The sequence below is a fragment of the Nerophis lumbriciformis genome, linkage group LG06, assembly GCF_033978685.3.
Source record: "Nerophis lumbriciformis linkage group LG06, RoL_Nlum_v2.1, whole genome shotgun sequence".
Classification (NCBI taxonomy): domain Eukaryota; kingdom Metazoa; phylum Chordata; class Actinopteri; order Syngnathiformes; family Syngnathidae; genus Nerophis; species Nerophis lumbriciformis.
This window is the reverse complement of record NC_084553.2, coordinates 11,299,417-11,323,450: the sequence shown is the minus strand read 5'-3', so window position 1 is coordinate 11,323,450 and position 24,034 is coordinate 11,299,417. Positions and strand designations below refer to the sequence as shown.

At 40.4% G+C, this 24,034-nt stretch overlaps 1 protein-coding gene across 4 annotated transcripts in view; it reads left to right on the top strand.

The window, feature by feature from the left end:
* znf536 (zinc finger protein 536) overlaps nucleotides 1–24,034 on the top strand; it is a 653,496-nt gene that overhangs the window by 78,581 nt on the left and 550,881 nt on the right. For all 4 annotated transcript variants that reach the window (XM_061963702.2, XM_061963703.2, XM_061963705.2 and 1 more), the window contains exon 2: nucleotides 9,089–9,169. The gene's annotated coding sequence lies outside the window, so the exon portion shown is untranslated. The remainder of the gene's footprint in view (nucleotides 1–9,088; nucleotides 9,170–24,034) is intronic.

The following is a 24,034-nucleotide window of genomic DNA, read 5'->3' as shown; positions in this document are numbered from 1 at the left end:
ACTTAACGGGGACATCGCTCTATTTACACAGTCACCTTTAGGGGACCTCTGACGGTATGGGGACAATAAAACAGGTCCCCTAAAGCAGTGGTCCCCAACCTTTTTGTAGCTGCGGACCGGTCAACGCTTGAAAATTTGTCCCACGGACTGGGGGGTGGGGGTGGGGGGTGTGTTATGGTATTTTAATTTTTTTTATTTTTTATTTTTTGTCATAAAGAAATACAATCATGTGTGCTTACGGACTGTATCCCTGCAGACTGTATTGATCTATATTGATATATAATGTATATATTGTGTTTTTATGTTGATTTCATAAAAAAAAAAAAAAAAAAAAAATATATATATATATTTTTTTTTTTTTTTTAAAATGTTTTTCTCTCACACACACTACTGAAACACTCTTATACACACTACTGAAACACTCTTATACACACTACTGAAATGCTCTCACATAAACAACTGAAATGTTTTTCTCTCACACACACTACTGAAACACTCTTATACACAATACTGAAATGCTCTCACATAAACAACTGAAATGTTTTTCTCTCACACACACTACTGAAACACTCTTATACACACTACTGCAATGCTCTCACATAAACAACTGTATATATATACATATATATATATATATTTTTTTTTATTGTTTTATTTCTTGTGCGGCCTGGTACCAATCGGTCCACGGACCGGTACCGGGCCAGGGCCCGGTGGTTGGGGACCACTGCCCTAAAGGGAAACCTTTTTTAATGATTTGCTTTAACATTTAAGTGGTGAAACTTCCTATAAGACAGACCTGGGCAAATTAAGGCCCGGGGGCCGCATGCGGCCCGTTAAGCTTTTCAATCTGGCCCGCCGGACATTCCCAAATAATTTTTTTTTAGATCTTTAAGATGGAAAGTGTAGCTGCCATTATGATGTGCAGTCATGTTTTCTAAGTCTTCAACTATACAAAGTATTTCAATGGTTGGAATCTGCGCTTTTTGGATGATATACTAGTTACTTTGGTAATCTAATTAGTTACTATGGTCATCTACGTCACAGCAGCTCAGACGAGGCACCAAGCAGTGTGGGCGGGAAGCGTTTCCACAGACACGGAAGGAAACTTTCACAAGAAAGTTCTAAAGCTTAGTGATGTATCAGATGTATCAAAATTGTAGGTGGGGTTTATTTTGTACCCTTCGCGTTCATATTTCACTGTTTGTCGCATTTTTGTTGCGTTTCACTTGATTGTACAATGTGTCGATCAAAAGGCGGTGTGGCATTCATATTTTGTCAATATTCAGGGTTTTATCGTTCATAGACAATTTTTAAATTCCATTACGTTTTTTAAGGAGGTCTGACGTTTTTAGCATTCAATCAGACATTATTGTGAGGTTTTGTATCAGTGTTCCTAAAAATAGATATACCTTCCCCCCCAGACACATTTTTTTTCTCTAAATGTGGCCCCCCGGGTCAAAATAATTGCCCCTGGTTTACACGGTCAACTTTAGGGGACCTCTGGCGGTATGGGGACAATATAAAACAGGTACCCTAAAGGGATTTTTTTTTAAATGATTTGCTTTATGCCTCCACAACCTGTAGAAAGGGTGGTCCCCACAAGGTATGAACAAAAACTTGGTCCCCATTCCAAATAATAACCAGTATGTGTGTGTGTGTGTGTGTGTGTGTGTGTGTGTGTGTGTGTGTGTGTGTACTTCCCCCCCCCCTCCATCTTTTTTGTAGAATCAACACTTGACTGCTCTTGCCTCATTACTTCAGCGCTTAAACGCCGCCACCTTCGCTCCGTTGTTTCCTCCCGCTGTGTGCGGGCACAAGCGCTCGCTAATAAAGAAAGACGAGCCTTCCTTTTTGAGTCACGCCAAGGCAGGTGCCGGTCACGTGACCAGGCGGCGAGGCGCGACCGCGGTGACTTAAAAGGCAGACTTTTGAGGAGAGGCACTTGTACTGCTGGTTGTGTGATGATTGTTGTTGTTGTTGTTCAGAAAGTAGCTGTTGTTTGCCAGCCACATGTGCTAACTAGATTAGCCTGCCGCCTGAGCAGGCTGCAGGACTAGATAGGACGGCGTCATCTCGTCTGTGATGGGACTGGATTTTTTTTCCGGGTTGTCCTGGAAGAGGTTTCGCCTCTCATCTGAACAGGCTTCATCAGAACATGCGCAAATACTAGATAGGACGGAGCTAAACCTGTCCTATCTAGTCTTTGATAGGATGGGACTTTTCGGGTTGTCCTGGAAGACATTTTTGTTCTCATCTGAACTGGTTTCGTCATTTGTTAGCGACATCGGCTAACTAGTTTAGCCTCCCGCCTGAGCAGGCTGCAGGACTAGATAGGACGGCGTCATCTCGTCTGTGATGGGATTGGATTTTTTTTTCAGGTTGTCCTGGAAGAGGTTTCGCCTCTCATCTGAACAGGCTTCATCAGAACATGCGCAAATACTACATAGGACAGCTTTAATCGACCCTAAAGCTGTCTTATTTAGGACAGCCCTAGTCGACTATAAAGCTGTCCTATCTAGTCGTTGATAGGACGGGACTGTCCAAGTTGTTCTGGTAGACGTTTCGCCTCTAATCTGAACAAGCCTTATCAGGACATGCGCAAATACTAGATAGGACGGCTTCAGTCGACTCTAAAGCTGTCTTATTTAGGACAGCCCTAGTTGGCTGCAAAGCTCTCCTATCTAGTCGTTGATAGGACGGAACTGTCCAGGTTGTTCTGGTAGACGTTTCGCCTCTCATCTGAACAAGCCTTATCAGGACATGCGCAAATACTAGATAGGATGGCTTTAGACGACTCTAAAAATGTCTTATTTAGGACAGCCCTAGTTGGCTGCAAAGCTCTCCTATCTAGTCGTTGATAGGACGGAACTGTCCAGGTTGTTCTGGTAGACGTTTCGCCTCTCATCTGAACAAGCCTTATCAGGACATGCGCAAATACTAGATAGGATGGCTTTAGACGACTCTAAAAATGTCTTATTTAGGACAGCCCTAGTTGGCTGCAAAGTTCTCCTATCTAGTCGTTGATAGGACGGGACTGTCCAGGTTGTACTGGTAGACGTTCCGCCTCTAATCTGAACAAGCCTTATCAGGACATGTGCAAATACTAGATAGGACGGCTTCCATCGACTCTAAAGCTGTCTTATTTAGGACAGCCCTAGTCGGCTGTAAAGCTGTCCTTTCTGGTCGTTGATAGGACGGGACTGTCCAGGTTGTTCTGGTAGACATTGTGCCTCTCATCTGAACAAGCCTTCTCAGGACATGCGCAAATACTAGAGAGGACGGCTTTAGTTGGCTCTAAAGCTGTCTTATTTAAGACAGCCCTAGTCGGCTGTACAGCTGTCCTATCTAGTCGTTGATAGGACGGGACTTTCCAGGTTGTTCTGGTAGACATTTCGCCTCTCATCTGAACAAGCCTTATCAGGACATGCGCAAATACTCGATAGGACGGCTTTAGTCGGCTCTAAAGCTTTCTTATTTCGGACAGCTCTCGTCGGCTGTAAAACAGTCCTGTGTAGTCGTTGATAGGACTGGACTGTCCAGGTTGTTCTGGTAGACGTTTCGCCTCTAATCTGAACAAGCCTTATCAGGACATGCGCAAATACTAGATAAGACGGCTTCAGTCGACTTTAAAGCTGTCTTATTCAGGACAGTCCTAGTCGACTGTAAAGCTGTCCTTTCTAGTCGTTGATAGGACGGGACTGTCCAGGTTGTTCTGGTAGATGTTTCGCCTCTCATCTGAACAAGCCTTATCAGGACATGCGCAAATGCTCGATAGGACGGCTTTAGTCGACTCTAAAGCTGTCTTATTTAGGGCATCCCTAGTCGGCTGTAAAGCTGTCCTTTCTAGTCGTTGATAGGACTGGACTGTCCAGGTTATTCTGGTAGACGTTATGTCTCTCAGCTGAACAAGCCTTCTCAAAACATGCTCAAATACTAGATAGGACGGGGTTAAACCTGTTCTATCTTGTCTTTGATAGGACAGGACTGTTCAGGTTGTCCTGGTAGACATTTCAACGCTTATTTTAACAGGATTGCTCAAAGATAGTCAACTCAAGCGCTGTCCTGTCGAGTCTTTGATAGGACTCAACTGTTTAGGTTGTCGAGCAGGTTTCACAAGTGCGTACTAATGTCAACTCACTTCTGAGTAGGCTTCAAGACTAGATAGGTTAGCTGTAGTCAGCTCTAGAACTGTCCTTTCTAGTCTTTCATAGGACTGGACTGTTCAGGTTGTCCTGGAAGACATTTTGTTCTCATCTGAACTGGTTTTGTCATTTGTTAGCGACATAGGCTAACTAGTTTAGCCTCCCGCCTGAGCAGGCTGCAGGACTAGATAGGACGGCGTCATCTCGTCTGTGATGGGATTGGATTTTTTTCAGGTTGTCCTGGAAGAGGTTTCGCCTCTCATCTGAACAGGCTTCATCAGAACATGCGCAAATACTACATAGGACAGCTTTAGTCGGCTCTAAAGCTGTCTTATTTAGGACAGCCCTCGCACATTAGCTGCTACGTGTTAGTTAGCACGTTAGCTGCTATGTGTTAGTTAGAACGTTAGCTTCTATGTGTGTTAGTTAGCAAGTTAGGTGCTATGTGTGTTAGTTAGCACGTTAGCTGCTATGTGTTAGTTAGCACGTTAGCTGCTACGTGTGTTAATTACCAAGTTAGCTGCTACGTGTTAGTTAACACGTTAGCTGCTATATGTTAGTTAGCACGTTCGCTGCTACATGTGTTAGCACTTTCACTGCTACATGTGTTAGCACGTTCACTGCCGCGTGTGTTAGCACGTTAGCTACTGCTGGTGTTAGCACATTAGCTGCTGCGTGTTATCACGTTAGCTGCTGCATGTTAGTTAGCAAGTTAGCTGCTATGTATGCTAGTTAGCACGTTAGCTGCTACGTGTGCTAGTTAGCAAGTTAGCTGCTATCCGTGTGTGTTAGCACGTTAGCTGCTACATGTTAGTTAGCATGTTAGCTGCTACGTGTTACTTAGCACGTTAGGTGCTACGTGTGCTAGTTAGTAAGTTAGCTGCTACGTGTGTTAGTGAGCCCGTTAGCTGCAATGTGTTAGTTAGCACGTTAGCTGCTACATGTTAGTTAGCATGTTAGCTGATATGTGTGTTAGTTAGCATGTTAGCTGCTATGTGTGTTAGCTAGCAAGTTGGCTGCTACGTGTGTTACTTAGCAAGTTAGCTGCTACGTGTGTTAGTTAGCACGTTAGCTGCTACATGTTAGTTAGAATGTTAGCTGCTACGTGTGTTAGTTAGCATGTAAGCTGCTGTGTGTTAGCTAGAAAGTTAGTTTCTACGTGTGTTAGTCAGCACGTTAGCTGCTACGTGTTAGTTAGCATGTTAGCTGTTCTGTGTTAGTTAGCACGTTAGCTGCTACGTGTGTTATCGCGTTAGCTGCGACGTGTGTTAGCACGTTAGCTGCTATATGTTAGTTAGCACGTTCACTGCTACGTGTGTTAACACTTTTGCTGCTACGTATGTTAGCACGTTCGCTGATGTGTGTGTTAGCACGTTAGCTATTGCGGGTGTTAGCACATTAGCTGCTGTGTGTGTTATCACGTTAGCTGCTACGTGTTAGTTAGCAAGTTAGCTGCTATGTATGCTAGTTAGCATGTTAGCTGCTACGTGTGCTAGTTAGCATGTTAGCTGCTATGTGTGTGTGTGTGTGTTAGCACGTTAGCTGCTATGTGTGCTAGTTAGCAAGTTAGCTGCTACGTGTGTTAGTTAGCACGTTAGCTGCTATGTGTTAGTTAGCATGTTAGCTGCTACGTGTGTTAGCTAGCAAGTTAGCTGATACGTGTGTTAGTTAGCACGTTAGCTGCTACGTGTGTTAGTTAGCACGTTAGCCGCCATCAATGACACTTTTTTACATATCTCTGCCGGTTTCTTTACGAATAATAGCAGCTTGAGAATGAAAGTTGGAGGATAATCCCAAACGGAGCGCAATACTCGTCTGCCACCAGCAGAGGCGCCATTGACAACAGTTAGCATTCGCCGTCCGCGTTTGCTGCAGTCGAGAATCGACACGGTGACTTTTTAGACGTATCAAACGTCGGATGTCACTTTTATTTCCCTCGCGTTAACCCACCCGACACACCCACCCCCCTTTTAGCCCCTCCCCCATTGTGTTTGTGTGGTGGCTGTTTGTTGCTTTAAAACACCAAACTATTTCCACTGTAATGATGGTCCTGATGGAGGAGACACAAAGCATAGCGACTCTCTGCAGTTTGTGTGTGTGTGTGTGTGTGTGTGTGTGTGTGTGTGTGTGTGTGTGTGTGTGTGTGTGTGTGTGTGTGTGTGTGTGTGTGTGTGTGTGTGTGTGTGTGTGTGTGTCTCAGGTTACAGTAGCATCTGCGAAGCACTCAGGAAACATACACAATGCCTTTGGTGAACAAGGTAGTCGCAGGCCCCTGGGAGCCAATTTAGATTATGACTTAAGGCAACATGAGTGTGTGTGTGTGTGTGTATGCGTGTGTGTGTGTGTGTGTGTGTGTGCGTGCGTGTGTGTGTGTGTGTGTGTGTGTGTGTGTGTGTCCCTGCGGTGGCTCCATTGAAACACTGGTGGTGTGTAGATGTGGGTGGCCCTCCTGCTAGACCCACCACATCTGCATCTCCCTCCCTTCATGTCGCGGCGAAGACGTCGTTAGCGAGACACGACTTTTAAGAGCCGAGCACCTGATTGACAGCTGATCTTTGTGCGGCGCAGCGGCGGCAACGCAACACACTTTCCTGTGCAAACGAAGAGACGACAAAGTCACACGGGCGTGTCGCGGGTTAGCATCGTTAACCGGAATGTAAATCAGGACTTTTTTTTTAATTTTTTTAATTTTTTTATGGCATTTATTTTTTATTTTTTAGGTGCAATGCAGAGAGAAACATGCGCCTGCTATGTATCACGCTATTGTCGTCTCCACACTAATCTGGATCAAAACCGCATTTAAAACACGTGTATGAAAAAAATAATATAATACAAATACAAATTAAATTAAATAAAAAATAAATAAATAAATTTAAAAAAAAAGGATTACTCCCTATATATATATATATATATATATATATATATATATACATATATATATATATATATATATATATATATATATATATATATATATATATATATCCATCCTATATATGTATGTGGGTGTGTATTTATTTACATATATATGTATATGTATCTGTTTATATTTTTCTATTTTATTTCTGATTATTATTATTATTAATGTATTATTATATCCTTTTTGTTTATTTAATTTACATATTTGTAGATACTACTTTGTTTTTTTTGCTGTTTCTTTCTTTTTTTGGTGAGGGGGTGGTATGGTTGGGATATAAACAACAAGTATGTTGACATTTAGGGCAGACAACAGGTATATGATGTATGTGAATATGATGTCATGGATAGGAATGTCTGATGCTGGATGTCAATAAAAATAAAATGGAAAAAAAACAAAAAAAAAACACGTGTAAACAAAAAGATTTCTATCGGGATTAGCGGGTTACGTTGATTACGCTGATTAAAAAGCATTCAGAAACACAGTAAGGCTCCACTTTTCAAAAATGCGCGAGCTCGATGCTAATTTACATGGAATAAGCCATATACATGCTATGAATTAGCATTAGTGATTTTAAATAGCGATTTCAACACTACCACTTAGATGTGTGTTACAATCAAACAGCCAGTGTGTAATAAGTACAAAACTTACAGTACAAACACTTTGTAGGACTCAACAAAAGACAAAATTGGCACATTCAACTTAATGGCAAAGACTACTTTCTGACTACAAAGTTAAGTTAAAGTACCAATGATTGTCACACACAAAAAAAATGTATATTGTAATTTCGCATGCCTGATAAAAAGCGCTCAGAAACACAGTAAGGCTCCACTTTTCAAAAATGCGCTAGCTCAATGCTAATTTACATCGAATATGCCATATACATGCTATGGATTAGCATTAGTAATTTTAAATGTCGATTTCAACACTACCACTTTGATGTGTGTTACAATCAAACAACCAGTGTGTAATAAGTACATTACTTACAGTACAAACACTTTGTAGGACTCAACAAAAGACACAATTGCCACATTCAACTTAATGGCAAAGACTACTTTCTGACTACTAAATTAAAGTTAAAGTACCAATGATTGTCACACACACACTAGGTGTGGCGGAATTATTCTCTGCATTTGGACCCATCACCCTTGATCACCCCCTGGGAGGTGAGGGGAGCAGTGAGCAGCAGCGATGGCCACGCCCGGGAATATTTTTTTGGTGATTTAACCCCAATTGCAACCCTTAATGCTGAGCAACACACATCATGGTAGGAAAACAAGATATATCAATTGGGCAGCCCACTTTAAAACCTCTTAAGACCAAAGTTGTTTGTTTACATGCTTTTTTTAAATTTATTTTTGCTATTTGGGCTTATTGGACCCTAATTAGAATAAAAACTAAGAATCATCTTTTGATATGATGTACTTAGTCCATACGTACACAAACGTGTACTTCATGTTTAGTGACGTGCTAATTCTTATATTTACACTTTTTTTTTCCGAATTCCATTGTATATTATACTCTTGTGACACACCACCACATGGCAGTATAAGTGTCCACATATGTGGCCATATAACCCCAATTCAGTAGTGTACACAATTTTGGAAATAAGAGCTAAAAGGACTGTCCACGCATGTGGCCAACTAAGCCTTTAGAGGTTTAATATAAATGAAAAAAAAAGGTCCAAATAATTGGTACTGGTATTGATATCTCGAGAATTGGTACTGTATCGGTTCCAATGTGAAAGGTACCCAACCTTAATGATCAATGTTTCAACTTTTTTTATGCATTTTTTCCTTGAATTATTATTTTTTGGATGTTTTTTTTTTACTTTTCCAAACGTCTCTCAGTCCAGACTTTTGGACCCGGGTCTGGGTCGGCTCCACTTTGATCCCCGCCGTGGTTCTAGTGGCAGGTGTGTCTAATAATGGCTGCAAAGAGGACGAATCAAAGAACAATTGTGTGGTCTGTTGCCTGGAACAAAGACCTTCCCAACTCGTCAAGCTTCACATTTCCTTTTGTTTCGCAGCCTCGTGTTGGCCCGGCTCGAGCGGCGCTGTCGACCTTCTTCCTGCCAGGCGGCGAGTGTGCCAGCGGCGCCCGTCAGCAGGTACCAGAAATGAAAATATGTCTGTCATGTGACACACGCACACACACGCCGTCCTCACAAGCCGAGTGCTGACTTAACGTCGTATTTGTACAAGATGACTAATCACACGCAAGAACACCTTTTTTTTTTTTTTTGCTGACTCGGTCAAAGTTCAGCAGTGTTGTAGTGGCGGTCACAGGATGACGTCTAGTCTTTGATAGGACAGGACTGTTCAGGTTGTCCTGGTAGACGTTTCGCCTCTCATCTGAACTGGCTTCATCAGGACATGCTCAAACACAAGATAGGACAGCTCTCGTCGGATGTAAAGCTGTCCTATCTAGCGACTGCCCAGGTTGTTCTGGTAGACGTTTCGCCTGTAATATGAACAAGCCTTATCAGGACACGCTCAAATACTAGATAGGACGGCTCCAAAAATGTCCTTTCTAGTCTTTGATAGAACAGGGCTGTTCCGGTTGTCCTGGTAGACGTTTCGTCTCTCGTCTGAACTGGCTTCATCAGGACATGCTCAGATACAAGATAGGACAGCTTTAGTCGGATGTAAAGCTGTCCTATCTAGCGACTGCCCAGGTTGTTTCTGGTAGACGTTTCGCCTGTAATATGAACAAGCCTTATCAGGACATGCTCAAATACTAGATAGGACGGCTCCAAAGCTTTCCTTTCTAGTCTTTGATAGGACAGGACTGTTCAGGTTGTCCTGGTAGATGTTTCACCTCTCATCTGAACAAGCCTTATCAGAACACACTCAAATACTAGATAGGACGGGTCCAAAGCTTTCCTTTCTAGTCTTTGAGAGGACAGGACTATTCAGGTTGTCCTGGTAGACGTTTCGACTCTCATCTGAACGGGCTTCATCAAGACATGCTCAAACACAAGATAGGACAGCTCTCGTCGGATGTAAAGCTGTCCTATCTAGTCGTTGATAGGACGCGACTGTCCAGGTTGTTCTGGTAGACGTTTCGCCACTCATCTGAACAAGCCTTATCAGGACACGCTCAAATACTAGATAGAACAGGACTGTTCAGGTTGTCCTGGTCGTCATTTTGCCTCTCATCTGAACAAGCCTTATCAGGACACACTCAAATACTAGATAGGACAGGTCCAAAGCTTTCCTTTCTAGTCTTTGAGAGGACAGGACTGTTCAGGTTGTCCTGGTAGACATTTTGCCTCTCATCTGAACGGGCTTCATCAGGACATGCTCAAACACAAGATAGGACAGCTCTCGTCGGATGTAAAGCTGTCCTATCTAGTCGTTGATAGGACGGGACTCTCCAGGTTGTTCTGGTAGACGTTTCGCCACTCATCTGAACAAGCCTTATCAGGACACGCTCAAATACTAGATAGAACAGGACTGTTCAGGTTGTCCTGGTAGACATTTCACCTCTTATCTGAACAAGCCTTATAAGGACACACTCAAATACTAGATAGGACGACTCCAAAGCTTTCCTTTCTAGTCTTTGATAGGACAGGACTGTCCAGGTTGTTCTTGTACACGTTTCGCCTCACGTCTGAACAAGCCTTATCAGGACACGCTCAAATACTAGATAGGACGGCTCCAAAGCTTTCCTTTCTAGTTTTCGATAGGACTGGACTGTTCAGGTTGTCCTGGTAGACATTTCGCCTCTCATCTGAACTTGCTTCATCAGGACATGCTCAAATACTAGATAGGACAGCTCTAGTCACCTCTAAAGATGTCTTATCTAGTCTGTGATGGGACTGGATTTTAGAAGACGTTTCGCCTCTCATCCGAACAAGCTTCCTCAGGACATGCACAAATACTAGATAGGACGGCTTTAGTCGGCTCTAAAGCTGTCTTATCTAGTCTTTTATAGGATGGAACTGTTCAGGTTGTCCTGGTAGACGTTCCGCCTCTCATCTGAACTGGCTTCATCAGGACATGCTCAAATACTAGATAGGACAGCTCTAGTCAGCTCTAAAGATGTCTTATCTAGTCTGTGATGGGACTGGATTTTGGAAGACGTTTCGCCTCTCATCCGAACAAGCTTCATCAGGACATGCGCAAATACCAGATAGGACGGCTTTAGTTGGCTCTGAAGCTGTCTTATCTAGTCTTTGATAGGATGGAACTGTTTAGGTTGTCCTGGTAGACGTTTTGCCTCTCATCTAAACTGGCTTCATCAGGAAATGCTCAAATACTGGATAGGACAGCTCTAGTCACCTCTAAAGATGTCTTATCTAGTCTGTGATGCGACTGGATTTTGGAAGTCGTTTCGCTTCTCATCCAAACGAGCTTCATCAGGACATGCGCAAATACTAGATAGGACGGCTTTAGTCGGCTCTGAAGCAGTCTTATCTAGTCTTTGATAGGATGGAACTGTTCAGGTTGTCCTGGTAGACGTTTCGCCTCTCATCCGAACAAGCTTCATCAGGACATGCGCAAATACTAGATAGGACGGCTTTAGTCGGCTCTGAAGCTGTCTTATCTAGTCTTTTATAGGATGGAACTGTTCAGGTTGTCCTGGTAGACGTTCCGCCTCTCATCTGAACTGGCTTCAGCAGGACATGCTCAAATACTAGATAGGACAGCTCTTGTCGCCTCTAAAGATGTCTTATTTAGTCTGTGATGGGACTGGATTTTGGAAGACGTATTGCCTGTCATCTGAACAAGCCTTATCAGGACATGCTCAAATACTACATAGGACAGCCAAATATTAGATAGGACGGCTCCAAAGCTTTCTTTTCTAGTCTTTGACAGGACAGGACTGTTCAGGTTGTCCTGGTAGACGTTTCGCCTTTCATCTGAACTGGCTTCATCAGGATATGCTCAAATACAAGATAGGACAGCTCTCGTCGGCTGTAAAGATGTCCTATCTAGTTGTTGATAGGACGCGACTGTCCAGGTTGTTCTGGTAGACGTTTCGCCTGCCATCTGAACAAGCCTTATTAGGACACGCTCAAATACTACATAGGACAGCCAAATACCAGATGGGACGGCTCCAAAGCTTTCTTTTCTAGTCTTTGACAGGACAGGACTGTTCAGGTTTTCCTGGTAGACGTTTCGCCTTTCATCTGAACTGGCTTCAAAAGGATATGCTCAAATACAAGATGGGACAGCTCTAATCGGCTGTAAAGATGTCCTATCTAGTCGTTGATAGGACGCAACTGTCCAGGTTGTTCTGGTAGACGTTCCGCCTGTCATCTGAACAAGCCTTATCAGGACACGCTGAAATACTAGATAGGACAGCCAAATACTAGATAGGACGGCTCCAAAGGTTTCCTTTCTAGTCTTTGACAGGACAGGACTGTTCAGGTTGTCCTGGTAGACGTTTCGCCTCTCATCTGAACTGGCTTCATCACCTGCTCAAATACAAGATAGGACAGCTCTGTATCATCTCTTTCTTTGTTGGAACTATTTAGGTGGGTGTTGCATTCAAAACTAACTTAAACCCCCTGTGTATGTGCATGTAATAACATTACATTTCAGTGTGTTTCTGGGTCACACGCTAAACTTAAAAAAATAAAAAAATAAAATAACCCTCCATGCTGATGAGTGGAGAGAAAGACGAGGCGCGGGGGGAGGGGGGTGTGGGGGGTTTCAAGCCAATTTGTGCAAATTGATCGCTCGTAAAGTACTAATCAATAGGAACCTTTTTCTCCGCGAGCTGGGAAAATCATGTGGTAACGTTCACTGGGAAGCAGCGGGGAGCGGCCAGAGTTAAAAATAATAATAATAATGAATAAAAGGAGCACAGCAGCTGTCCACTTTTGTGAGCGCTTTCTTTCCCTCTGCAAAGACGGTCGATTTGCACAGACAGCCATCAGCTAAATAGCGTGTGCAAACTACAAAGGAGCAAATACTGTCGAGGGTGATCTACAAAGACGATTGATAACGAGTGCAAAAGCGATTTATCACTTTAAAGACGGAAAATTCCAATTATTTGAAACTGGAGCTTTGTTTTGCCCTTTTGAACAAATAACTCGAGAACATTATTATTTTTTATTTTCCATATATGACTTAAAATTGTTATCATTTCTGACACAGACGGTCCCAAAATATTATGTTTATGTTATTTCCATAGTAAACCAAAAAAACATAATGCAATGCACATGTTATTTCCAAACCAGATCACCACAATTGACATTGTTTATCACAGTGGTGTCAAAGGTACGGCCCGAGGGCCGGATCAGGCCCGCTAATAGGTTTTATCCGGCCCCGCGGGATGAGTTTGCTAAGTATAAAAATGAACTTAAAATTTTTGAATGAAATAAACTGCTGTTCTAAATGTGTCCACTGGATGTCGCAATAGCAGGTCTTTGTATCTTTGTAGATACAAAGACCTACTTATGCACAAAATAAACCACATGTTGTTAGTAAATGTCGAGGAAAATTATCTAACTGCATAAATAACATACTGTAATTTGATTTTGATAAAACAAATGTTTATCTTGGTTGGAAAATGACCAAAATTCAATGGTCAAATCGACATCAGATCCAACATTGGTTAAACGTCGTCAACAAGTATGTTGTTTCAACGTTGTATTTGTGTTGTAGAATATTGGTTGGGAAATGACCAAATTTCAATGGTCCAATCAACATCAGAAAAAATATTGATCAAACGTCGTCAACAAATATGTTATTTCAATGTATTTGCGTTGTAGAATATTGGTTGGAAAATGACCTAATTTCAATGGTCAAATCAACGGCAGAACCCAACATTGATTAAATGTTGTCAAAAAGCATGTTGTTTCAACGAATATTGGTTGGGAAATGACCAAAGTTCAATTATAAAATCAGCACCAGACACAGCATTGATTAAACGTTGTCAACAAGCATGTTGTTTCAACGTATTTGTGTTGTAGAATTTTGGTTGGAAAATGACCAAATGTCAATGGTCAAATCAGACGTCATTGATTAAGTGTCGTCAAAAAGTATGTTGTTTCAACGTTGTATTTTTGGTTGTAGAATATTGGTTGGAAAATGACTAAAATTCAATGGTCAACTGAACGTCACATTCAACATTGATTAAACGTTGTCAAAAAGCATGTAGTTTGAACATATTTGTGTTGAAGAATTTTGGTTGGGAAATGACCAAATTTCAATGGTCAAATCAACGTCACAACCCAACATTGATTAAACATTGTCAAAAGGTATGTTGTTTTAACGTAATAGTGTTGTAGAATATTGGTTGGGAAATGACCAAAATTCAATGGTCAAATCAACGTCAGAACCTGACATTGATTAAATGTCTTTAAAAAGCATGTACTTTCAACGTATTTGTGTTGTAGAATTTTGGTTGGGAAATTACCAAAATTCAATGGTCAAAACAACATAAGACCCAACATTGGTTAAACGTTGTCAACAAGCATGTTGTTTCAATGTTGTATTTGTGTTGTAGAATATTGGTTGGGAAATGACCAAAATTCAATGGTCAAATCAGACGTCATTGATTAAACGTTGTCAAAAAGCATGTTGTTTCAACGTTGTATTTGTGTTGTAGAATATTGGTTGGGAAATGACCAAATTTTAACGGTCAAACCAACGTCAGAGCCCAACATTGATTAAACGTCATCAAAAAGTATGTTGTTTCAACGTTGTATTTGTGTTGTAGAATATTGGTTGGAAAATGACCAAACTTCAATGGTAAAATCAACGTCACAACCTGACATTGATTAAATGTCGTCAAAAAACATGTTGTTTCAACGTTATGTATGTTTGTGGTAGAATATTGGTTGGGAAATGACCAAATTTTAATGATCAAACCAACGTCACAACCCAACATTGATTAAACGTTGTCACAAAGTATGTTGTTTCAAAGTATTTGTGTTGTAGAATTTTGGTTGGGAAATGACCAAAATTCAATGGTCAAATTAGACATCATTGATTAAACGTTGTCAAAAAGCATGTTGTTTCAACGTTGTATTTTTGGTTGTAGAATATTGGTTGGAAAATGACTAAAATTCAATAGTCAACTGAACGTCAGATTCAACATTGGTTAAACGTTGTCAAAAAGCATGTTGTTTCAACATATTTGTGTTGAAGAATTTTGGTTGGGAAATGACCAAATTTCAATGGTCAAATCAACGTCAGAACCCGACATTGATTAAACATTGTCAAAAGGTATGTTGTTTCAACGTATTTGTGTTGTAGAATATTGGTTGGGAAATGACCAAAATTCAATGGTCAAATCAACGTCAGAACCTGACATTGATTAAATGTCTTTAAAAAGCATGTACTTTCAACGTATTTGTGTTGTAGAATTTTGGTTGGGAAATGACCAAAATTCAATGGTCAAATCAACATAAGACCCAACATTGGTTAAACGTTGTCAACAAGCATGTTGTTTCAACGTTGTATTTGTGTTGTAGAATATTGGTCGGGAAATGACCAAATTTTAACGGTCAAACCAACGTCAGAGCCCAACATTGATTAAACGTCGTCAAAAAGTATGTTGTCTCAACGTTGTATTTTTGTTGTAGAATATTGGTTGGAAAATGACTAAAATTCAATGGTCAAATGAAAGTCAGAATTAACATTGATTAAACGTTGTCAAAAAGCATGTTGTTTCAACGTTGTATTTGTGTTGTAGAATATTGGTTGGGAAATGACCAAACTTCAATAGTCAAATCAACGTCACAACCTGACATTGATTAAACGTCGTCAAAAAACATGTTGTTTCAACATTATGTATGTTTGTGGTAGAATATTGGTTGAGAAATGACCAAATTTTAATGATCAAACCAACGTCACAACCCAACATTGATTAAACGTTGTCACAAAGTATGTTGTTTCAAAGTATTTGTGTTGTAGAATATTGGTTGGGAAATGACCAAAATTCAATGGTCAAATCAACGTCAGAACCTGACATTGATTAAATGTCTTTAAAAAGCATGTACTTTCAACGTATTTGTGTTGTAGAATTTTGGTTGGGAAATTACCAAAATTCAATGGTCAAATCAACATAAGACCCAACATTGGTTAAACGTTGTCAACAAGTATGTTGTTTCAATGTTGTATTTGTGTTGTAGAATATTTTTTGGGAAATGACCAAAATTCAATGGTCAAATTAGACGTCATTGATTAAACGTTGTCAAAAAGCATGTTGTTTCAACGTTGTATTTGTGTTGTAGAATATTGGTTAGGAAATGACCAAATTCTAACGGTCAAACCAACATCAGAGCCCAACATTGATTAAACGTCATCAAAAAGTATGTTGTTTCAACGTAGTATTTTTGTTGTAGAATATTGGTTGGAAAATGACTAAAATGCAATGGTCAAATGAACGTCAGATTCAACATTGATTAAACGTTGTCAAAAAGCATGTTGTTTCAACGTTGTATTTGTGTTGTAGAATATTGATTGGGAAATTACCAAACTTCAATGGTAAAATCAACGTCACAACCTGACATTGATTAAACGTCGTCAAAAAACATGTTGTTTCAACGTTATGTATGTTTGTGGTAGAATATTGGTTGGGAAATGACCAAATTTTAATGATCAAACCAACGTCACAACCCAACATTGATTAACCGTTGTCACAAAGTATGTTGTTTCAAAGTATTTGTGTTGTAGAATATTGGTTGGGAAATGACCAAAATTCAATGGTCAAATCAGACGTCGTTGATTAAACGTCGTCAAAAAGTATGTTGTTTCAACGTTGTATTTTTGTTGTAGAATATTGGTTGGAAAATGACTAAAATTCAATGGTCAAATGAACGTCACATTCAACATTGATTAAACGTTGTCAAAAAGCATGTAGTTTCAACATATTTGTGTTGAAGAATTTTGGTTGGGAAATGACCAAATTTTAACTGTCAAACCAATGTCAGAGCCCAACATTGATTAAACGTCGTCAAAAAGTATGTTGTCTCAACGTTGTATTTTTGTTGTAGAATATTGGTTGGAAAATGACTAAAATTCAATGGTCAAATGAACGTCAGACTCAACATTGATTAAACGTTGTCAAAAAGCATGTTGTTTCAACGTTGTATTTGTGTTGTAGAATATTGGTTGGGAAATGACCAAACTTCAATAGTAAAATCAACGTCACAACCTGACATTGATTAAATGTCGTCAAAAAACATGTTGTTTCAACGTTATGTATGTTTGTGGTAGAATATTGGTTGGGAAATGACCAAATTTTAATGATCAAACCAACGTCACAACCCAACATTGATTAAACATTGTCACAAAGTATGTTGTTTCAAAGTATTTGTGTTGTAGAATATTGGTTGGGAAATGACCAAAATTCAATGGTCAAATCAGATGTCATTGATTAAACGTTGTCAAAAAGTATGTTGTTTCAACGTTGTATTTTTGGTTGTAGAATATTGGTTGGAAAATGACTAAAATTCAATGGTCAACTGAACGTCACATTCAACATTGACTAAACGTTGTCAAAAAGCATGTAGTTTCAACATATTTGTGTTGAAGAATTTTGGTTGGGAAATGACCAAATTTCAATGGTCAAATCAACGTCAGAACCCGACATTGGTTAAACATTGTCAAAAAGTATGTTGTTTCAACGTAATAGTGTTGTAGAATATGGTTGGGAAATGACCAAAATTCAATGGTCAAATCAACGTCAGAACCTGACATTGATTAAATGTCGTCAAAAAGCATGTACTTTCAACATATTTGTGTTGTAGAATTTTGGTTGGGAAATTACCAAAATTCAATGGTCAAATCAACATAAGACCCAACATTGGTTAAACGTTGTCAACAAGCATGTTGTTTCAACGTTGTATTTGTGTTGTAGAATATTGGTTGGGAAATGACCAAATTTTAACGGTCAAACCAACGACAGAGCCCAACATTGATTAAACGTCGCCAAAAAGTATGTTGTTTCAACGTTGTATTTGTGTTGTAGAATATTGGTTGGGAAAAGACCAAACTTCAATGGTCAAATCAACGTCACTACCTGACATTGATTAAACATCGTCAAAAAACATGTTGTTTCAACGTCATGTATGTTTGTGGTAGAATATTGGTTGGGAAATGACCAAAATTCAATGGTCAAATCAACGTCAGAACCCAACATTGATTAAACGTTGTCACAAAGTATGTTGTTTCAAAGTATTTGTGTTGTAGAATATTGGTTGGGAAATGACCAAAATTCAATGGTCAAATCAGACGTCATTGATTAAACGTCGTCAAAAAGCATGTTGTTTCAACGTTGTATTTTTGTTGTAGAATATTGGTTGGAAAATGACTAAAATTCAATGGTCAACTGAACGTCACATTCAACATTGATTAAACGTTGTCAAAAAGCATGTAGTTTCAACATATTTGTGTTGAAGAATTTTGGTTGGGAAATTACCAAATTTTAACTTTCAAACCAACGTCAGAGCCCAACATTGATTAAACGTCATCAAAAAGTATGTTGTTTCAACGTAGTATTTTTGTTGTAGAATATTGGTTGGAAAATGACTAAAATTCAATGGTCAAATGAACGTCAGATTCAACATTGATTAAACGTTGTCAAAAAGCATGTTGTTTCAACGTTGTATTTGTGTTGTAGAATATTGATTGGGAAATTACCAAACTTCAATGGTAAAATCAACGTCACAACCTGACATTGATTAAACGTCGTCAAAAAACATGTTGCTTCAACGTTATGTATGTTTGTGGTAGAATATTGGTTGGGAATTGACCAAATTTTCATGATCAAACCAACGTCACAACCCAACATTGATTAAACGTTGTCACAAAGTATGTTGTTTCAAAGTATTTGTGTTGTAGAATTTTGGTTGGGAAATGACCAAAATTCAATGGTCAAATCAGACGTCATTGGTTAAACGTCGTCAAAAAGCATGTTGTTTCAACGTTGTATTTGTGTTGTAGAATATTGGTTGGGTAACGACCAAATTTCAATGGTCCAATCAACATCAGAAACAATTTTGATCAAACGTCGTCAACAAATACAAACCCCGTTTCCATATGAGTTGGGAAATTGTGTTAGATGTAAATATAAACGGAATACAATGATTTGCAAATCATTTTCAACCCATATTCAGTTGAATATGCTACAAAGACAACATATTTGATGTTCAAACTGATGAACATTTTTTTTTGTTGCAAATAATCATTAACTTTAGAATTTGATGCCAGCAACACGTGACAAAGAAGTTGGGAAAGGTGGCAATAAATACTGATAAAGTTGAGGAATGCTCATCAAACACTTATTTGGAACATCCCACAGGTGTGCAGGCTAATTGGGAACAGGTGGGTGCCATGATTGGGAATAAAAACAGCTTCCCAAAAAATGCCAAGTCTTTCACAAGAAAGGATGGGGCGAGGTACACCCCTTTGTCCACAACCGCGTGAGCAAATAGTCAAACAGTTTAAGAACAACGTTTCTCAAAGTGCAATTGCAAGAAATTTAGGGATTTCAACATCTACGGCCCATAATATCATCAAAAGGTTCAGAGAATCTGGAGAAATCACTCCACGTGAGCGGCATGGCCGTAAACCAACATTGAATGACCGTGACCTTTGATCCCTTAGATGGCACTGTATCAAAAACCGACATCAATCTCTAAAGGATATCACCACATGGGCTCAGGAACACTTCAGAAAACCACTGTCACTAAATACAGTTGGTCGCTACATCTCTAAGTGCAAGTTAAAGCCCTACTATGCAAAGCGAAAGCCATTTATCAACAACACCCAGAAACGCCGCCGGCTTCTCTGGGCCCGAGATCATCTCAAATGGACTCATGCAAAGTGGAAAAGTGTTCTGTGGTCTGACGAGTCCACATTTCAAATTTGTTTTGGAAATATTCGACATCGTGTCATCCGGACCAAAGGGGAAGCGAACCATCCAGACTGTTATCGACGCAAAGTTCAAAAGCCAGCATCTGTGATGGTATGGGGGTGTATTAGTGCCCAAGGCATGGGTCACTTACACATCTGTGAAGGCACCATTAATGCGAAAGGTACATACAGGTTTTGGAACAACATATGCTGCCATCTACGCTGTCTTTTTCATGGACGCCCCTGCTTATTTCATCAAAACAGTGCCAAGCCACATTCAGCACGTGTTACAACAGCGTTGCTTCGTAAAAAAAAGAGTGCGGGTACTTTCCTGGTCCGCCTGCAGTCCAGACCTGTCTCCCATCGAAAATAGGTGGCGCATTATGAAGCGTAAAATACGACAGCGGAGACCCTCGGACTGTTGAACGACTGAAGCGCTACATAAAACAAGAATGGGAAAGAATTCCACTTTCAAAGCTTCAACAATTAGTTTCCTCAGTTTATTGAGTGTTGTTAAAAGAAAAGGTGATGTAACACAGTGGTGAACATGCCCTTTCCCAACTACTTTGGCACGTGTTGCATAAAGTTTATGAGTTTGAACATCAAATATGTTGTCTTTGTAGTGCATTCAATTGAATATGGGTTGAAAATTATTTGCAAATCATTGTATTCCGTTTATATTTACATCTAACACAATTTCCCAACTCATATGGAAACGGGGTTTGTGTGTTGTTTCAACGTATTTGCGTTGTAGAACATTGGTTGGAAATGACCAAATTTCAACGGTCAAATCAACGTGACGAAAGAAATAGAGCACAAACAAACGTCCACTGCAGAGGACGCCGGTTCTCAGGGGGTTCTGGAACATCACAGCTTCACAAAGACAACAACGGCGTTGTTGTTACATTTTGAGTTGGATTCAACGTATGAGTCACCCCGGAGGTATGCGCCACACATTGGAAGCAGAGCTAACACATGCTCTGATGTCCACACACACACACACACACACACACACACACACACACACACACACACACACACACACACACACACACACACACGGACTGAGGGAGGGATTGTTCATGAAGCTGCATTTAGATCAGATTCAAAAAAAAGGGGACAATGTTAAGGAAAAAATGTCCTCTGAACTGATAAAACCAGAACCAGCGCCGTCTTTGTCAAATTTTGGGGGAAGATGGCGGCGAGGGTGTTGTCTCACGGCTGAAGTTTAATCAACTTTAGAAGACGCACTCGTGGAAAATACTCTCTGGCTGTAAAGGGAATCAATTTAACAGTCGGTTAAAAATAGAACCCAATGTTTTTTATCCGGTGGAACCTCAACAGTGGAACATAATTTGTTCTCCGCCGCCGGCGGAAATCATTTCACCCATAGGAAATAACGCAAGTAGAAATAATTGGGTTCAAATTGTGGCCATGGCAGAAAACGGTTTTAGGTCACCTTGTAACGATCTCCATTGGCATTCAAGTGTAAAAAGAAGTGCTGAAAAAGAACTGCCACTTTTTGGAGGGGTAATCAAACACAATCCTTATATATTAAAAAAAAACATTCAATTGCGGGAAAAATACTCCAATATTAAGCGATATTGTTATTATAAGCGCTAACGCAGAGGAACTACTTTTAGCGGCACCGTGGTCAAAGAGAGCTAAGTACAAACCCCGTTTCCATATGAGTTGGGAAATTGTGTTAGATGTAAATATAAACGGAATACAATGATTTGCAAATAATTTTCAACCCATATTCAGTTGAATATGCTACTAAGACAACATATTTGATGTTCAAACTGATTATTTTGCAAATAATCATTAACTTTAGAATTTGATGCCAGCAACACGTGACAAAGAAGTTGGGAAAGGTGGCAATAAATACTGATAAAGTTGAGGAATGCTCATTTAAACACTTATTTGGAACATCCCACAGGTGAACAGGCTAATTGGGAACAGGTGGGTGCCATGATTGGGTATAAAAGTAGATTCCATGAAATGCTCAGTCATTCGCAAACAAGGATGGGGCGAGGGTCACCACTTTGTCAACAAATGCGTGAGCAAATTGTTGAACAGTTTAGGAAAAACCTTTCTCAACCAGCTATTGCAAGGAATTTAGGGATTTCACCATCTACGGTCCGTAATATCATCAAAGGGTTCAGAGAATCTGGAGAAATCACTGCACGTAAGCAGCTAAGCCCCGTGACCTTCGATCCCTCAGGCTGTACTGCATCAACAAGCGACATCAGTGTGTAAAGGATATCACCACATGGGCTCAGGAACACTTCAGAAACCCACTGTCAGTAACTACAGTTGGTCGCTACATCTGTAAGTGCAAGTTAAAACTCTCCTATGCAAGGCGAAAACCGTTTATCAACAACACCCAGAAACGCCGTCGGCTTCTCTGGGCCTGAGCTCATCTAAGATGGACTGATACAAAGTGGAAAAGTGTTCTGTGGTCTGACGAGTCCACATTTCAAATTGTTTTTGGAAACTGTGGACGTCGTGTCCTCCGGACCAAAGAGGAAAATTGTTAGGATTGTTATAGGCGCAAAGTTGAAAAGCCAGCATGTGTGATGGTATGGGGGTGTGTTAGTGCCCAAGACATGGGTAACTTACGCATCTGTGAAGGCGCCATTAAGGTACATACAGGTTTTGGAGCAACATATGTTGCCATCCAAGCAACGTTACCATGGACGCCCCTGCTTATTTCAGCAAGACAATGCCAAGCCACGTGTTACATCAACATGGCTTCATAGTAAAAGAGTGCGGGTACTAGACTGGCCCGCCTGCAGTCCAGACCTGTCTCCCATTGAAAATGTGTGGCGCATTATGAAGCCTAAAATACCACAACGGAGACCCCCGGACTGTTGAACAACTTAAGCTGTACATCAAGCAAGAATGGGAAAGCTTAAAAAATGTGTCTCCTCAGTTCCCAAATGTTTACTGAGTGTTGTTAAAAGGAAAGGCCATGTAACACAGTGGTGAACATGCCCTTTCCCAACTACTTTGGCACGTGTTGCAGCCATGAAATTCTAAGTGAATTAATATTTGCAAAAAAAAAAAAAAGTTTATGAGTTTGAACATCAAATATGTTGTCTTTGTAGTGCATTCAATTGAATATGGATTGAAAATGATTTGCAAATCATTGTATTCCGTTTATATTTACATCTAACACAATTTCCCAACTCACATGGAAACGGGGTTTGTATCTAACAAATGCTAACATAACTGCTACCTACCAAGTCAAATTGCTATCTACGAAAAATCCCTGCTCGCAATCAAATACGTCTGCTACCAATACATAGCATGTTACACGCCAGCGACATAGCATGGCGCTCTGCCTTTATTAGGAAGCAACAACAGCCGCCAAGTGCCATCTGTTGGCATGCGGATTCCGTGTAATCTCTCTATACTGATTACAACCACGACGACACAAACCTCTTAAATAATTATCCCGCGATGTAAAAAAAAAAAAAAAAAAAGCGGCAAATAATTATAATCATTAACTCCCACCAAGTCTGCCACTCCTCCCGCAAATGAAGGCTGTCAGAGAGGGAGATAAAGAGTTTTGTTCTGCCGGGACGCCAATCACGTCTAATTTATACCCGCCGGGCCGAGCGGCGCAAACTGAGCACGCCGACGGTCGAGAGGCCGCCCCGCTATAAATTGACCCTCTCCAGATGACGGGCCTTTCGCGCCACGGCGTCCTGGTGGTTTTTCCTTTCGAGTGTCAGCTGGATCCGGAGTGTGCGTCCTTATATGGATGGCGGACAGGAAGTGGGCGGGGTTTGTGGAACAAAACGCTTATCCTAAAAAGTAACATGATGAAACAAGCCAGTGACATAGCACATCCACGACTCGATTATGTCGACTACCCACAATGCTTTGTTTCCTGACTGCAAAAACAACACACAATGTTTAATCGCGTAACGACAATTTTTTCATTTGTCAACGCATCTCAAAAATATATAGACTGGGCAGGTTTTCTTGCAATTGCACTTTGAGAAACTGTCATGTCTGTATTATCATGTTTTGTTTTAAGTCATGTTTTGTTTAGTTTCTGTCTTTTCACTCCCTTGTCTGGTCACCATAGCAACCATTAGTTTTCACCTGTCACGTCACGCACCTGTTTCACGTTTTGAGTCACG